The sequence below is a fragment of the Cervus elaphus genome, chromosome 20, assembly GCF_910594005.1.
Source record: "Cervus elaphus chromosome 20, mCerEla1.1, whole genome shotgun sequence".
Lineage (NCBI taxonomy): Eukaryota > Metazoa > Chordata > Mammalia > Artiodactyla > Cervidae > Cervus > Cervus elaphus.
Genome location: NC_057834.1, coordinates 28,295,964 through 28,315,335, shown reverse-complemented (window position 1 = coordinate 28,315,335; position 19,372 = coordinate 28,295,964).

The window sequence follows — 19,372 nt, the reverse complement described above, 5'->3', positions numbered from 1 at the left end:
TTTTCCAATAACAATGAAATAATGAACTATTTAACACCTTCTTTTTTATTTATTTATTTATTTTTTTAATTGTTTTTATTAGTTGGAGGCTAATTACTTCGCAACATTGCAGTGGGTTTTGTCATACACTGACATGAATCAGCCATGGAGTTACACGTATTCCCCATCCCGATCCCCCCTCCCACCTCCCCCCCCACCCGATTCCCCTGGGTCCTCCCAGTGCACCTGGCCCGAGCACTTGTCTCATGCATCCCACCTGGGCCAGTGGTCTGTTTCACCATAGATAATATACATGCTGTTCTCTCGAAACATCCCACCCTCACCTTCTCCCACAGAGTCCAAAAGTCTGTTCTGTACTTCTGTGTCTCTTTTTCTGTTTTGCATATAGGGTTATCATTACCATCTTTCTAAATTCCATATTATGTGTTAGTATGCTGTAATGATCTTTATCTTTCTGGCTTATTTCACTCTGTATAATGTGCTCCAGTTTCATCCATCTCATTAGAACTGATTCAAATGAATTCTTTTTAATGGCTGAGTAATATTCCATGGTGTATATGTACCACAGCTTCCTTATCCATTCATCTGCTGATGGGCATCTAGGTTGCTTCCATGTCCTGGCTATTATAAACAGTGCTGCGATGAACATTGGGGTGCACGTGTCTCTTTCAGATCTGGTTTCCTCAGTGTGTATGCCCAGAAGTGGGATTGCTGGGTCATATGGCAGTTCTATTTCCAGTTTTTTAAGAAATCTCCACACTGTTCTCCATAGCGGCTGTACTAGTTTGCATTCCCACCAACAGTGTAAGAGGGTTCCCTTTTCTCCACAGCCTCTCCAGCATTTATTGCTTGTAGACTTTTGGATAGCAGCCATCCTGACTGGCGTGTAATGGTACCTCATTGTGGTTTTGATTTGCATTTCTCTGATAATGAGTGATGTTGAGCATCTTTTCATGTGTTTGTTAGCCATCTGTATGTCTTCTTTGGAGAAATGTCTGTTTAGTTCTTTGGCCCACTTTTTGATTGGGTCATTTATTTTTCTGGAATTGAGCTCCAGGAGTTGCTTGTATATTTTTGAGATTAATCCTTTGTCTGTTGCTTCATTTGCTATTATTTTCTCCCAATCTGAGGGCTGTCTTTTCACCTTACTTATAGTTTCCTTTGTAGTGCAAAAGCTTTTAAGTTTCATTAGGTCCCATTTGTTTATTTTTGCTTTTATTTCCAATATTCTGGGAGGTGGGTCATAGAGGATCCTGCTATGATTCATGTCAGAGAGTGTTTTGCCTATGTTCTCCTCTAGGAGTTTTATAGTTTCTGGTCTTACATTTAGATCTTTAATCCATTTTGAGTTTATTTTTGTGTATGGTGTTAGAAAGTGTTCTAGTTTCATTCTTTTACAAGTGGTTGACCAGTTTTCCCAGCACCACTTGTTGAAGAGGTTGTCTTTTTTCCATTGTATATCCTTGCCTCCTTTGTCAAAGATAAGGTAACACCTTCTTTCATATAATGTTTTCTACAAAAGAATTAGGTAATTGTAAAATATCCCTTCAAAATGAAATTATCATTCCAAACTGTCAAAACTTTAATGTATGCAAATTCATTTCCAGAACAATTTCACCAAGGTCCTGGCAAATAACAATTCACTAAAGTATGTGTTTTATCATAACTTAATAGGAATGAATAATCTTTTGAAAAATACATTTTCAAGTATAATAGATAAAAGTGATAAATTGCTCTTGATATGATTTATTATCTCTACTAGCATAGCATAGCATAGCATAGTGAAGTCGCTCAGTCGTGGCCGACTCTTTGCCACCCCATGGACTGTAGCCTACCAGGCTCCTCAGTACATGGAATTCTCCAGGCAAGAATACTGGAGTGCGTTGCCATTTCCTTCTCCAGGGGATCTTCCTGACCCTGGGATTGAAACCGGGTTTCCCGCATTGCAGGCAGATGCTTTAACCTCTGAGCTGCCAGGGAAGCCCTATTATCTCTACTAGTGACTGTATTTTCTTACCCCTTGTATGTTCTGCTAGTTACATGGTGAACATATTCAGCATCTGTAATTTCTCTTAAAACTTGTTAATAAACTTTATTTAGGTAGAAGACTCAATCAGCCAAAGAAGTCAACTATATAGTTATGTGTTTGAAGGCCACTCTAAAGTCTATACTGTATCATCTTGACATTATTGAAAAAGGTGAGTGGAAATAGTGAAATTGGAAAAGGTCCTTTGTTTGGAGCTAGTGACTACAAAAGAAGACTTGACAATGTCCTTCCAGGATTTACACAAAAGATTAGCTTGGACTTAACATTTCTGGGAGTTTTATATTTTCATTACCTAGGATGCCAGCTGATATATTCAGTAAAACCCCTATCTCTTAGGCTGATTTACGGGAACTAGCACAGGAAGCCAAGAGTTCCTGGAGCACCATTGTTCCCACACATTGGAACCCTATAAATACTCTTAGCTGAGATGATGCTTCTTGCTTCAGATAGAAACAAGCCCATAGAAACAGAAAAGTCAGGGAAAATCTGGCATTTAAAACTAGTGAAAAAGGAAGAATAATACAGTAAGAAAGCAGAAAAACATTCCTGCCAGTACCACTAAATTTGATTTTATGTGGTCTCACTGGTGTCTAAACATAAAAGAAAACAAAGCAATAAGGAAATTAGATAGTTCAAACCCAAAATATCAGGCATACTCTCTATTGCCTGGGAAATTTTAATGAAAGTCTTATTGTGGCCTGGTTCATTCCAATAATTGTCATATTTTCCCACCTCCTTTGGCTTTGTAGACATAATCTAGGTATGACGTCTCTTTTTAAAAGTAGGAGTTGAAGAGAAAAACTCCCTACATTCTGTATGTCACAGAAATTCTGCTTACTGACAGTTCCGATTAGGAAACACTACAATGGCAATTTAAATTCACTTAAGTCAACTGGTTGCCTAGCAGTAAGAACTAACCTTAACATCAATCTGAATATACATCTTAGTTGATATTTATTTGAAACTTTGAACAATTGCTTTTTCTTAGTTTATTGTAAGGGTTTTCTGTGGCCTTTGTGTCACTTCTTGTAGGAGGTACAGAAATTGTTCTGTAGATCATCAACTACAATTGTTCTTTCTCAAATATTAAGGCCAAATCTTCCAGAAACCCTAACATATTTTTTATCCAGCATGACTGTTAAGTCAAAGAAACTCTCATGGTTTAATTTCAGTTAAATTAAGTCATTCAAAGGAAGCAGTACAAGTCTGCCAACCTCTGAAACCAAAAATGGTTAGAATTATGGGAAAGGGCATATATTTCAATTAATCACAATGAACACAAATTAAACTGTTTGATATTATCAATACAATTTAATACAATTAAACTACTAAGTATTAATTAAACCTAGTATTTATAGGAATTGTACTATATACCATTTTGAATCATTTGTAAAATAGTAAATGAAGAAAAGAACAAAACAGCTGAATGATTTGGACTTATTACAGATTTTTTACCTAAATACAAATGGCCAGCTGACAAGTCATGGATTTTCTATCCTGTATAAGTGATTAATTTAATGTAAAAAACAGATAAAGCCAGGCTACAGTCATTCTAACATTAAATGTCATTAGAACCTTATTTATCAGAAAGAAAAAGAAATATTGCTAGATCATTCCCTTTAGTGAATTTTGTTTTTGAGGTTTAAAAATACATACATATTAGTTGCAATTTTCAAATGAGTGAGACCTCTCTAATAGCAACGGTATTATCTTTCTTACTCAGAACTGGAATACAGGGCTTTGTGTGTCTTTGGCTTCTATTATGTGTACAGTACTTGTTCAATTTTTTTAAATCTCACTGATATTTGGGTGCTCGTTCTAGTTTAAGATAGAACCATAAATCTTCAGAGCTCATGAGCCTGGATTATATTTTGTACTATAACAATTTTACAACAAATTTCACAACTACATTAAAACTTCACAAAATATATGTAATAAATATAATTTTTGCCTGAAAATATGTCGCATCTCAGAGTTTCAAAGGGTTTTTTGTCATCAGTTTATCCTGAATATGATTTTCATATTTTTAAAATCAAATTCAAGACAAAATTTGGCATATTGAAATTAAAGGGAAAGCCGTGTGTGTGTATACTCAGGCAAAAGTACAGAGAAAAATCTATTCAGTCATATTGGAAAAATATGTATTTATTGTAAAATATAATAAGGTTTTCTTCTATGGTGGGCTTTAGAAATGGTTGAAATTTGACTGCTCTTCTTCTTATGTCAAGTTATCTATTTTCTTGGAAACTGTTTCTTCTACAAATTTAATATACTAATCTCTATTTTATACAGTTGTCATGAGAATAAAATCAGACAATAAGTATAAAACACTAGAGTAGGGTTTGTCAAGTAGAAGCAACCCTCTCATTGAACACTGTAGCTTAAACGGCTCAGGTACAGTTCTGCATGAAAGCAGTTAACTACATAAACTCTCAAGTCTCCTCCAAGGCTCGACTTTTGATTGCCTATTAAGAATTAAAATTCAGCTGAATCCTCTATATGTAGACCAGATCATCTATCAATCACTTTTATCCCATTAACTTTGAACTGGCTCATGAGATTTCAAATTGAAAGTTAAAAAGTCCAGATCTTAAACTATATTTTTATGTTAGCTGGTTCCTTTGAAAAAATCTAAATACTATTACAAACAAAAAAAAAATAAAATGTACATATTAGAGCATAAAATGATCATGAAAAATATAACATAAAGCCTCTTTTAAAATTTTTAATTTCAATATAATTCCTCACTGGGAAAATTCAAGTTATGATGATGTTTCTGGCATTATGCCAAGATAATCAGAAACCCATGATTTAGCTGGAACAAAAAGGAAAGTATTATTAGCTACAAGTGATCTGCACAAAAGATATTCTGCTTCCAGGTCCATAGATGTGGGATTTGGGGAGCAGCACTGGCATTCTTTAGGGTGTTTTCAATTGTTTTGATAGTCTGTAAAAAGAATGTTGGTGTGTGCAGGTGTGTGTATGTCAGATAGAGAGATATTGGCAGCCAGAATACCTCACAATGGAATAAATCTGTGATCACTATTTGGTTGGCTATAGACAAACCAAGAGAAGACACCCTCTCTCCATTTCTTCACGCTTGTGTAACCATCCAGAAAGATCATGCTCATGTAGGGTGTTATTCATTAGACCCAGTTTTCTTTCCTGTTACACTGCAGGCTTCCATTCTCTGCAGACTTATGAAGGTCAGACTGCTGTCATTTTTAAGGGACATTAAATCAGGACAGTTGGGAATTCTAGCTCTGCCAGTCAAGCAATAGTAAGGGTCACAATGTAGCCACCTACTTATTCCCTCATGCCCTAATCCATATCACAACTTGTGACACTAATCTAGATAGTCTCAGCTCACTACAAAGAAATATTTCTTAAAATGTTTTCTTAGAATCATCAATGAGACTCTCACTGGGTAAATTCAAGCTCCAACTGCTATTAGGGCCAATGTAGTTGTTTCTAGGTGGGATTTTCTTACTCCTGACTTTTTTATTGTTGACCTTTGAAATTGTGGGGAGCAATAAGGTGATAGTTTAGGCCTTTGCCCAAGATGATGGGGAGGGGACTAAAAGGAAGAGGGTGCAGAATCTACCTAATGTCAGTGTTTTCTTCTTTGAGATTGTTGATATTTCCTGTCTACTTCTTGAGTGGTTAATAATACAGCAGCTGATTCTTCTTCAGCCAGAGGGTTATTGTCATCCTTGGTAGAGTTTGACATTTTACACTTTAAGTAAGCACACCCCTAGGCAAGGAGACACCATGAGACAGATTTCCTTATTAGAAGAAGATGTCACCAAAAGAGCAAGTCGACAAATATGCCACTGCCAAGAAACAACCAATGTACCAAAGGAAAGGGTTCAATAAGGCAGGAGGAAATGGGAGAGGAGGGGAAGATGAAAGCGGGGGTGGTGGAGGAAATGGGCAGTGGAGAAACGAGGATATGTGTCCCTTGGAGCACAATATGAATAGAAGACAGTAAGGTCTATTCTCGGCTATAAAATGCAATTCAGAACACTCAACTGCCTTGCCATATCAAGAGTGGAAAAAGGACTTTGTGTGATTTATGGGTGTTTGTGAGCCTCAATCAACTGTGCTGTCCCAACTAGTTTTAAAAGAAAAATAATAGATAAAACAGTTTGGGGTGCCAGGTTGTGCAGATTTAATTTGCAATATTTAGGTGGTTAATAAAAGATAATGGCACATGAAAGCTCAAGTCCACAGTGCTAATAGCAGTCTACAAAGTAAAGCAACTGGGACATTGGAGGTGGGGTGCTTCAGGATGTGTGCTCAAGTGCACCAGTGTGGGCTTTACAAGAATGACTCACACTGATCTTCTTTGCTAGTCCTTTTACTAATAGAAATCCCTCACATGGCTGTGTTAGATCAGGGCCCCAGATCACAGTCACATAAGAACTGAAGTGTGTAATTACACAAATGTCTCCACTCTGTCTTATTTATTTATATCTAGTGTTTATTGAAGTCCTTGTCCTCAGTGAACTTAAAGTCTTATAGGAAAGACATAAATTTTAAAAGATAAATAGAATATATTATATTTTGGAAGAGACGGGGATTGGCACTTTAGAGATAAATAAAGCAAAGTATGGAGCTAAGAAATGTTGTGAATTATTAAAAAGACCTAAAGCAAAGAAAAGCAGACTGTGGGTTTTTGGTCAAAGAGAAAATGAGAAACATGAAATTAGAGACAGTAGCTATGCAAACACTTCACAGAGTTTAATCTCAAGGGGAGGAAACAAATTGGAGTGATATCTGGAAAGAGGGACAAAGAGGGTCATCAATCTATTTTTGTTTTGTCTTGTTCTGATTTTTTTTTAACTGATGGAGAAATAGCAGCATATCCTTGAATAGACAACATGGGATGAAATCTAATGGACAGATGGAGGGGATGGTCTTATGGAGGAGCAGAGGCAGTTGAGGGAAGTGAGAGCCACAGGCACAGGTGTCAGCAGGGATGTAGATGTGATAGGAATAGGTTACAGAATTCTTTTTCATAATGAAATAAGAAGCAAAGCCATCGATAGAGAGAGAAGGAGGTATAAAGATATTAGAGATTTCAGGAGAGAGAAAAAGGCATGAAATAATGTTCTAAAATATCTAAAAATGAATGGATAAAAAATAGGAGCCCTAGATAGCACTAGGGGTCCATGTGAGGTTGAAGATTATGACTTTAAAATGAGATCAATCAGCTTAGTTTTGTGTTTTCCTCCAGCCATTTCAACTACAAGTGGGTAAGCACAGTATATAATAAGGGTTGAATTATTCAAAGTTGTGGCTTAGCCGAAGGAATTCAGTAATGACAAGTGCAATGGAGATGAAGGTATATTTCAGGGAGTGATTATAATAATTAACCAGAGAACTTAAGCTGGCTAGGAAGGCAAGATTACAAAGGGGAGGTGGGCAGGGGAAAACCGAGAGTGTATTCACATCAATGGATTATATATCTCAACTGGGATTAATACTTGTAAGACTTGAATCTATAGGTGGGGGGGGGTGGGGTTAGAAAGATAGAAAGTAGTGGTCAAAGAATGAAATACATCACACTGAGACTGTGGAGGTATTAAAATTATTGATAATGACAAGATCTAGGATGTGACCATGGAAATAAATGGCTTATGAAAGACAAAGAACAAGACCATAGAAAGAAAAGAGGACACAGAATTGAAAAGCCAGAGTTTTAGAAAAGATATCAATATCTTACATTGAAATTAACAAAAAGGATGAAGGATTAGTGCTTCAATGAATGACAGACATAGGAGCAAAAATATTTAAGGAGGGAGTATTTATCCCAAAGAACTGAAACGTTAGCAAATATTACTAACTGGGCTATTAACCCTCGTCATGCAGGACAATTGGTGCTAAGTGTGTTTATTGGTACTGGGGTGTATTTACTTGTTTGCACCATCAGAAGATAGCACTAGGGAATGTATGACTCCAATTCTGAATGTTCTGTTGTAGGTAAAATGCTCTCAAACAGCACTGCATCCTACAGAGAAGTTGTTCATAAGAAGAATCAATCAATGAAGCAAACTTTAGTGATGTCTTATTTTGAGAAATTGCCACACCCACCCCATCCTTCAGCAACACCACCCTGATGGGTCGTGGCTATCAGCATCAAGGCAAGACCTTCCTCCAACATGATAGTTAGCATGTTTAGCAACTAAACAGTTTTAGTTAAGGCTATGTACATTGTTTTTTAGATGCAATGCTAGTGCACCCTTAATAGACTACAGTATAGCATAAGCATAACTTCTGTTTGCACTGGGAAACCAAAAAATGCACCTTATTGAAGAGGTCTGGAATTAAATCTTCATTATCACTGAGGTATGTCTGTATTTTCTCATGATACACACACCAGTTGCAAAGGTGAAAAAATGGTGACTTTATGGCGAACAAACATAGAAGGACCATCACCTTCATTATATGATCAAGCTTAATATCAGCAGTGGAGGAGCAGGCCCTGTCATAGACATATGAATATGGCACACTCTAGCCATCATTTCTATGGAGTCATGCCCACTTTACGTGTCCTGAGCCCTGTCGTGAGGCCTCAGCTGAAGGACACTCTACAGAATGAAATGCTTGTCATTTTTAAGACTTTCAAGGTCATTATAGATATAAAAAATTAAGAAACTATTCCAGATTACAGGACAAGGAAGAAAATAACATCTCAATGCCAAATGTTATCCTGTATTTACACTGGATTAGAAGAGAAAAGAAGACTTTTATTGGGGCAATCTGGTATCAATGCTGATTTAATTTAGAAAGTTGTATTGTGGCTGTGTAAGAAAGTATAGGGTGAACATCTATTAGAGTACTTAGGCATGCTATAGCATTACGTAAAAGGTTCTCATATGATTGAGATAATAAAAATGATTTATCAGTGTATTGTCTCTCTCAACTCCACATTCATGTTTTACTGCCTGCTTTACAAAAGTGGATCTGGACTTTTTAAGTTTTTTGCCACTTGACAAAAAGCCTTATCAGTAAAGGGAGCTGGAGATATTGGAGAGCTATTGCAGGAGGAAGGGGTTTTGCTTCCTGGATCCGATGTGCTCACTTGACAGGTTTTTGTAGAGCAGGTGGCTTCCCCGGTGCCTGGCTCCTCCAGCACACGGAGCAGCCCTCTCACCCAGCTCCTGTGGCCCAGGCAGCTCCTCCAGGGTGCAGTTCCAGCAGCTTCCGCAGCAGTGCATGGTGGCCAGAGAGCCAAGTGACCATCACATCCACCTGCAGTCACCTCCCAGTATACAGCTTCTTTTGAGCAGCTTTCCCTGACTCACCAGATGGTAGATCTCCAGCAAGTTCCACCAGCACAGCACCACAACCATTTCTCTGCCATTCAACAAACTGCAGCCATGCTTTCTTCAGCAAAGTTGAATTCCAGCCCTAGAAAAATTCCTTGTTAGGCACTTCTTCATCCCTAAGGGTAGTGGCTGCTTCTTATCTCTGCTATCTCTATATTGTTTAGAGTTCTCTTCACTTTTTCTACAATCTCCAACTGTAGTTAATAATTCTTTATATTAAACTTTCCTGCTTCAAATTACTTCACAGCTCTCAGTCCTGAGCAAGTTTTGAATGATAACATATACTTTTGGATATACAGAGAGCAATGTCTATAGATAGAATATGGAGATGTTCCTGGAGCAAATGTGATAAAATGTTAACAACAGAGTACTATACAAAGACAATATTGATGTTCTTTGCACTGTTCTTACAACTTTTTAAAAATAATGTATTAACTCCTAGTGTTCTGAAATTTCATGATACTGTGCCTCATTTCTATTTACATGACTTTGGGTATAAAATTAAACAAAATTAAAATGAGTGTTTTCAATAAGATATCTATTTAATCAAATGGGTAACTTTGATATGTGAAAATCTTATTTTATTATTACTTACTTCTATGATGGCTCAGACAGTAAAGAATCTGCCTGAAATGCAGGAGACCCAGGTATGATCCCTGGATCTGGAAGATCCCCTGGAGGAGGGAATGGCAACCTACTCCAGTATCCTTGCTTGGAGAATTCCATGGACAGAGGAGTTTGGCAGGTTCAGTTCAGTTCAGTTCAGTCACTCAGTCGTGTCCAACTCTTTGCGAACCCATGAACCGCAGCACGCCAGGCCTCCCTGTCCATCACCAACTCCCGGAGTTCACCCAAACCCATGTCCACTGAGTCGGTGATGCCATCCAGCCATCTCATCCTCTGTCGTCCCCTCCTCCTCCTGCCCTCAATCCTTCCCAGCATCAAGGTCTTTTCAAATGAGTCAACTCTTTGCATGATGTGGCCAAAGTATTGGAGTTTCAGCTTTAGCATCAGTCCTACCAATGAACACCCAGGACTGATCTCCTTTAGGATGGACTGGTTGGATCTCCTTGCAGCCGAAGGGACTCTCAAGAATCTTCTCCAACACCACCGTTCAAAGCATCAATTCTTCGGCCATGGGGTCGCAAAGAGTCAGAGGACTGAGCAACTAACACTTTCACTTTCTTTCACACTGATTAAAAAAAAAAAAAAAAGGTGTTTACTTTCTTAATAAATGGCCAGAATTCCCATTATGCTATGTCAGCCTCCAGCATCTTCATAGAACTAGAGGTTGAGCTCTTAAAGAAGACATTAACTACATATGGATTGTTTGTGAGGGAAAAGGAGCCCATATACATGAAATTTTACTGGAACTCCAAATATAAGCTTCAGAAAGACTATTCTAGAAAATTCACTGTGCTATAACACTGCTCCCCACTCCACAGTGGGTTTATGGACCATTCAGAATCAGGTCTCCAAAATATCCGCCCCCAAAACACCTATTCCAATTGCTTAAATGTTTGTCTTTTTTACTAGGATGGGGACTTTTCTGAGACCAGCTGTTTGTTTCATCACTGTCTCCAGAGCCTACATTGATGTCTCAGAAATAACAGGCACTAAATAAATATTCTCTGAATTAACATTTATTGCATACTGTTGGATAAATGACTCCTACTAGAATCCTAAGAAAATTCATGTGAAAATCGCCTTACCTATCTCACTCTTTTCTCTTTAATTATTTTATTTTATTTTTATTTTTTACTGAAGAACAGTTGATTTATAATGTTACATTAGTTTCAGGCACAGAGCATTGTGACTTAGTATTTTATAAATTATATTCCATTAAAAATTATTATAGGATAATGACTATAATTCCTTGTGTAATACACTATATCTCTTTTATGTGTAGTAGTTTGTATCTCTTCATCCCATAACCCTAATTTGCCATCTTCCTTTCCCTCTCCTCTTTGTAACCATCAATTTGTTTTGCATATACACTCATTTGTATTATTTGTTAGATTATGCATATAAATGATGCAATAGAGTATTTGTCTGACATTTCACTAAGCATAATATTCTATAGGTCAATTCAAGTTGCTGCAAATAGCAGAATTTCATTCTTTTATGTGGAATAATATTCCATTGTGTACATATAGCACACCTTTTTTATTCATTCATCTGCTGATGAGTATTTGGGTTGCTTCCATATCTTGGCTATTGTATATACTGCTGCTACGAAAATTTGGGTGCATATATCTTCTTGAAATAGTGTTTTTGTTTTCATCCAGCTATATAACAAGGAGTGAAATTACTGGGTCATATTGTAGTTTATTTTTTGGTTTTTGAGAAATCTTCATACCATTTTCCATAGTGCTTGCACTGATTTACATTCTCACTAATGGTGTATAAGAGATCCCTTTCCTCCATATCCCCAACATTTGTTATTTGCAGACTTTCTGATGATAGCCAGTCTGAAACATGTGAGGTAATATCTCATTTTGATTTGTGTTTCTCTAATAATTAGAAATTCTGAGCATCTTTTCCTGCACATGTTAGCCATCTGTATATCTTCTTTGGAAAAATGTCTGTTCAGTCTTCTGATGTTTCTTGATTGGGTTGTTTAGGTTTTTTATTTTGAGTAGTATGAATTGTTTATATATTTTGGATATTAACCACCTGTTGATCATACCATTTGCAAATATTTTCTTCCATTCTGTGAGATTTTTTTGTTTAAGATTTCCTTTGCTGTGCAAAAGTTTCTAAGTTTAATTAGATATCATTTGCTTATTTTTGCTTTAATTTCTTTTGCCTTAGGATTCAGATATTTTAAAAAAAAGAATATACTATGACGTATGTCAAATCACATATGTCCTCTTCTAGTAGTTTTCCATTTAAGTCTTACAGTTAAATCTTGAATCCATTTTGAATTTATATCTGTATATGGTGAAAGGTAATGTTCTAGGATCATTGTTTTGTGTTTAGCTGTCCAATTTTCCAAGCACCACTTGTTGAAGAGATTGTCTTTTTGCCATTGTCTACCCTTGCTTCTTCTGTCGTAGATTAATTGACCATAAGTTCATGGGTTTGTTTCTGGACTCTATTCTGTTCAGTTTATCTATGTGTCTGTTTATCTATGTGTCTGTTTAAATGCAAAAACCATGCATTTTTGGCTACTGAGGCTTTGTAGTATAAAGTCTCAAAGCATGATACTTATAACTTTGGATTTTTTTCATAAGATATCTTTGGCTATTCTGGGTCTTTTTGGTTCCATATAAATTTTAGGATTATTGTTTCTAGTTCTGTGAAAATTGTCATGGATATTCTGATAGAGATTTCATTAAATCTGAAGATTGCCTTAGGTAGTTTGATCATTTATTAAATATTAATTCTTCCAATCCAAGAGTACAGTATACGTCTCCATTTCTTTGAGCTATCTTCAGTTTCCTTCACCAATGTTTTGCAGTTTTCAGTCAGGCCTTTCACCTCCCTCCATTAAGTATATTCCTAAGTATTTTATTCTTTTTAATGCAATTCATTCTTTTTAAATACATCCTTATTGGAAACAAAACTTGATTCCTTCAGTTCAGTTCAGTTCAGTCTCTCAGTTATGTGCAACACTTTGTGACCCCATGAATTGCAGCATGCCAGGCCTTCCTGTCCATCATCAACTCCCAGAGTTTACCCAGACTCATGTCCACTGAGTCGGTGATGCCATCCAGCCATCTCATCCTCTGTTATCCCTTTCTCCTCCTGCCCCCAATCCCTCCCAGCATCAGAGTCTTTTCCAATGAGTCAATACTTCGCATGAAGTGGCCAAAGTATTGGAGTTTCAGCTTCAACATCAGTCCTTCCAATGAACACCCAGGACTGATCTCCTTCAGAATGGACTGGTTGGATCTCCTTGCAGTCCAAGGGACTCTCAAGATTCTTCTCCAATACCACAGTTCAAAAGCATCAATTCTTTCGTGCTCAGCTGTCTTCACAGTCCAACTCTCACATCTATACATGACCACTGGAAAAACCATAGCCTTGACTAGACAGACCTATGTTAGCAATGTAATGTCTCTGCTTTTTAACATGCTATCTAGGTTGATCATAACTTTCCTTCCAAAGAGTAAGCAGATTTTAATTTCATGGCTGTAATCACCATCTGCAGTGATTTCGGAGCCCCAAAAAATAAAGTCTGACACTGTTTCCATTGTTTCCCCATCTATTTCCCATGAAGTGATGAGACCAGATACCATGATCTTACTTTTCTGAATGCTGAGGTTTAAGCCAACTTTTTCACTCTCTTCTTTCACTTTCATCAAGAGGCTTTTTAGTTCCTCTTCACTTTCTGCCGTAAGGGTGGTGTCATCTGCGTATCTGAGGTTATTGATATTTCTCCTGGCAATCTTGATTCCAGCTTGTGCTTCTTCCAGCCCCAGCGTTTCTCATGATGTACTCTGCATATAAGTTAAATAAGCAGGGTGACAATATACAGCCTTGAAGTACTCCTTTTCCTATTTGGAACCAGTCTGCTGTTCCATGTCCAGTTCTAACTGTTGCTTCCTGACCTGCATATAGGTTTCTCAAAAGGCAGGTCAGGTGATCTGGTATTCCCATCTCCTTCAGAATTTTCCACAGTTTATTGTGATCCACACAGTCAAAGGCTTTAGCATAGTCAATAAAGCAGAAATAGATGTTTTTCTGGAACTCTCCTGCTTTTTCGATGGTCCAGCAGATGTTGACAATATGATCTCTGGTTCCTCTGCCTTTTCTAAAACCAGCTTGAGTATCTGGAAGTTCACGGTTCATGTACTGCTGAAGACTGGCTTGGAGAATTTTGAGCATTACTTTACTAGTGTGTGAGATGAGGGCAATTGTGCAGTAGTTTGAGCATTCTTTGCTATTGCCTTTCTTAGGGATTGGAATGAAAACTGACCTTTTCCAGTCCTGTGGTCACTGCTGAGTTTTCCAAATTTGCTGGCATATTGAGTGCAGCACTTTCACAGCATCATCTTTTAGGATTTGAAACAGCTCAACTGGAATTCCATCACCTCCACTAGCTTTGTTCGTAGTGATGCTTTCTAAGGCCCACTTGACTTCACATTCCAGGATGTCTGGCTCTAGGTGAGTGATCACACCATCGTGATTATCTGGGTCATGAAGATCTTTTTTGTACAGTTCTTCTGTATACTCTTGCCACCTCTTCTTAATATCTTCTGCTTCTGTTAGGTCCATACCATTTCTGTCCTTAATCGAGCCCATCTTTGCATGGAATGTTCCTTTGGTATCTCTAATTTCCTTGAGGAGATCTCTAGTCTTTCCCATTCTGTTGTTTTCCCCTATTTCTTTGCACTGATTGCTGAAGAAGGCTTTCTTATCTCTCCTTGCTATTCTTTGGAACTCTGCATTCAAATGGGAATATCTTTCCTTTTCTCCTTTGCTTTTTGCTTTGCTTCTTTTCACAGCTATTTGTAAGGCCTCCTCAGACAACCATTTTGCCTTTTTGCATTTCTTTTCCATGGGGATGGTCTTGATCCCTGTCTCCTGTACAATGTCACGAACCTCCGTCCATAGATCATGAGGCTCTCTGTCTACCAGATCTAGTCCCTTAAATCTATTTCTCTCTTCCACTGTATAGTCATAAGGGATTTGATTTAGGTCATGCCTGAATGGTCTAGTGGTTTTCTCTACTTTCTTCAATTTAAGTCTGAATTTGGCAATAAGGAGTTCATGATCCGAGCCACACTCAGCTCCCGGTCTTGCCTTTGCTGACTGTACAGAGCTTCTCCATCTTTGGCTGCAAAGAATATAATCAATCTGATTTTGGTTTTGACCATCAGGTGATGTCCATGTGTAGAGTCTTCTCTTGTGCTGTTGGAAGAGGGTGTTTGCTATGACCAGTGTGTTCTGTTGGCAAAAGTCTATTAGCCTTTGCCCTGCTTCATTCTGTACTCCAAGGCCAAATTTGCCTGTTACTCCAGGTGTTTCTTGATTTCCTATTTTTTCATTCCAGTCCCCTATAATGAAAATGACATCTTTTTTGATTCCTCAGGGACATGATAATATCAATCATTTGAAAATTTAAATTTTGTAGTCATATCCAGATATACTAATTCAATTGTTTCTGTTCTAATGTTTTTCTTGGAGCTGGAAAGTTTTGGTCACTCCACACTGCCTACTGAAATGACTAGACTGTTGAGGCTCTCATTCAGCTGTTTAAAAGAGCAGAAACACAGAACAGATCATCTGTTCTAGAGAGAGATTTTCATCTGGTGGATATGACTAGAGAGTATCAAAAGCTGGTAGACAGATATCTGCAGGCAGCAGCTCTGTTTTGTGTGGGATGAATGTCTCTGGCTGTATCTACTTTCCCTAAATTGCTGACAAAGGCATTTTACTCCTCTTTATGGAGTTTAAGTATCATACACTTAATAGCAGTTAGTGATGTCAGTGCTTTTCGATGTAGTAAATCTCTAGTGTGAGATAATCTTAGTTAATGATCAGCATAAAGCAGAGAGAGGTCATTTTTTTTAACGTTGCCATAAAGCCTGCATTCACTATGATAGAGTTGGAAGGAAGCAATCCCATTAACCTTTGTATTGTGTTGATAAAATTATATACCCTCCTGAATATCAAGGGTGGTGATGCTGCTGAAAAACTTTACCTTTTAAACCATTCTCTAGTAAGGTTCTGAACTAGCACAGTGGCTTAGGGTTTGGCCTCAAGTAACCTAAACTTGAGCCCAATCTTGTCCTATACACACGAACATGACCTTGAGCAAGTCTTAACTTCTTGAAGGCTCAAAGCTTTCATTCATATTATTTTCTCCTTTCTAAATCCAGTATATGTGGGCTTATATGTGTTTTACACATCATTTCACAGTTATACATATGACTTTTATATAAAGAAAAGAAGTATTTCTTAAAATATTTATAAAATGCTTTAAAAAGCGTTTCTTCAGAAAAAGCATTTTCATGTGTGAGGAAATAGGTTTATATAATCCACTATTTCCTATTTATCTCATTGAACCAGCATATGAATTGAATAGGAAAAAGAACACAAAAATGCTATAAAATGTGAATTGTTATCATCACTCTGCACACAACAAACAGAAGGGCTTTCCCTAAGACTCAAGTCATTGTGCATGGATATTATAGGGCAAATGAGAGGTAACGTGGGAGGGACAAAACTGCTCTCTTTGGCGATCTGCAGCCTAATTCAAGATGACGTGGAGTAATGGCAAAGAAGTTTTCCCAGGGCATAAAAAGAGATTTAAAGGAAGTGGCAGTTTGGATCCCCCTGCAAGGTACACTATAGATTGTGCAATGCCATTTCACTGTCACCTAGGCAACAAGAGGTGGCGTCCTGTTGACCTCCACAAGGGTGCTATAGGTCATGTAGCATCTCCAGATCATAAGATGTGGAAGAGCTTCTCAATCTGAGTCCTCAGGCCCACCTCCAACCTAAGTTTAAGAGAATTTTCACATAGCACAAAGCAAAGTTATAGTTCAAAAATTTTAAAGGTTACAATGCCTGAAGAAAAAAAAAATGGAAAAGAGAAATGAGGTCAATTAGCAAAAACCCTGCTACTTAAGTGGCTTGCCTATAAATTTTCTCAAAGGTGGCCATGCATTTGAAATGCTTTCGTGGTATAGGTTAATTCTTCCTCTTAGTAATTAAAGGAAATGGTGACAATAGTGCTGTATCCTAGGTCACATTCCCCACTACCAGAATTCATTAATTCTCTAAATTAATTAATGTGGGGGTCATTGTAACTGTATTTAACCCATCTTTCAAGACTCCTTTCAAGACCTATCACATTAGTGAGGGCTTCTCTGACTATTCCAGGTCTCACTGACAACCTGCTTCTTTCTTACAGTTCTTATGATCTGAAACATACAATTTAGCATTTATTCTAAACTGCCTCTTATTATTTCTTCTCTCCCCAATTAGAGCATAAATTCTTTGAGGGCATGAATTCTGTCTTACACATCTTTTATTATTGTACCACAGCCCCAAGCACAATTCAGAAAATAGTGCTTAATAAATATTTGTTGATTAATGAATACTTCCTGAATTGCCTGTAAGGCACCATTCACACTTTCTTTCACCTTAGGGTAAGGGTAATTTTTCTGCTTCAGGAAATATGCCAAGATCTTCTAACTCTTTTTCCTTTTTTTTTTTCTATTTTAATATGTAAGAGCAAATTTTGCAGAGAAGAAGGAAAATCTGACAATGTGGCAATGTATAAGAACGCCAATTTCTTTTCTTTAAGAACACTGTTTTCCTCTGGCTTATTAGGAATGGAAGTAAATTTATAGAATTGTCAGCAAGACAACAGTTCCCTCAATTATTTCTCAGTCCTAGCTTCCATACCCAGAGCAGAGATACAAGGCTGAACTAGCCAGAGCATCTGCCTGTGCTGAAAGGAGTTTACCGAGTGTGTTCCATATCAACACCCTTTTCACAGCTTGACGTCATTCTTTGGGCATCCCGGTCTTCCCGTCTCTTACTCTGTGGCAAACACTGGAGGGAAAGATAAAACCTGAGTCCCTGGTAGGGTTGTTCCTGCATGCTTTTAACAACAACTGGCAAATTCCACTTCAGTGATACCCTCCTGGTTCTGCTGCTTGATCACTGGGTGTGCTTGGGTCATATCTAAGGTCAAGAACAAGATGCTTCAAAGCTAAGGTCAAGAAGTGGGGAAAATAAACAATTGATCAATAGGAAATACATTCTCAAGAAGAGAACAGCCCACATAGTTGAATAGCCCACATAGTTTCCCATTGTTCCAGCAAAAGGACTCTAATATAGTAAGATGGTCAAAAAAAAAAAAAAAAGTGGCTACTATGACAAGGAACTCTTCCCTGGAACATTAGTTTTCAGTTCACTTGACTTAGAAACGGGCAAACTGGACATCAGACAAACATAAGTTCACGAGGTTAGCAGACTTAAACAAAAGGGATGGAGAGAAAAATCAAATGGTAATTTCCACTTTTACTGCAAGGGACTGCTTATAGGAATTAGGGTACAGAGTAGCAGAACATAGGGCTGTAGAACAATATATCTATGAGAAACAGGATTACTCTATGCTGACACTTTGATAGGCTTCAAGATGCTACACTGTACTTCAACTTCCTTTGTAAAATATTTTGTGGATGATAGAAAAGTTTTTCTTAAAAAAAGACATTCCTCTTTCCTTAAGGACTTTAGCAAAGAGAGAAGAAAAAAGATGGTGAATTAGAAACACGTCAAGTGTATATTTAAAGCTTCCTTTATCCATCAGAATTTCTCACAGAGGTAACAATGTCAATGAAATTAGTGTCTTGGGTGTCCTCACAAACATTTCCTCAAAATAATTCAGCCATTGGTCATCAAGCAGATGAAAGACTGGAGTCAGATCTTGACAAGTATACAAAATCAAATCTGTCCTTTATGCCACATTTCAGATACAGAAGCCAGTAATACAAGTTTATCCACATTTGGATAAAGGCAAGTTATATACATCAATTTATGCTTTTCTTCTCCTAGCTAATGTTATACCATTTCTTTTCTGAAGAAGAGAGATCACAGTTTTACCACAGTTTTATGGAGGTTCTGCATTCTACGGTGACTCCAATGAGGAATAACTACAGATAATCTGATCCTTTCTAGTGGCCAGTGTTATTAAATTAAGTAACAAAGAAAGTGTCCCATGCTGGAAGCCTGAGTGTTTGAGTGTTGTTCACCTGAGTTCTGTCTAGAATGTGAAAAATCAAGATAGGGTTGCAAAGATAAGAATGCCATTGCAAAGACCTTGGCAGTGAAGAGCTCTGGCAATTATGGGATGTCACTGCACCCGTAGTCCTGGCCACAAGTCCAGTTTATATATGTTCCAGCGGCTCCCTATCAGCAAGAAGACCACACAAATAGCATTGAAGATGAAGGTAAACGCAGAGCTGACAAACTTGGGTGAATTCAGTGCGGCATTGATTGATGACGTCGCAGTATAAAGCCAGACATG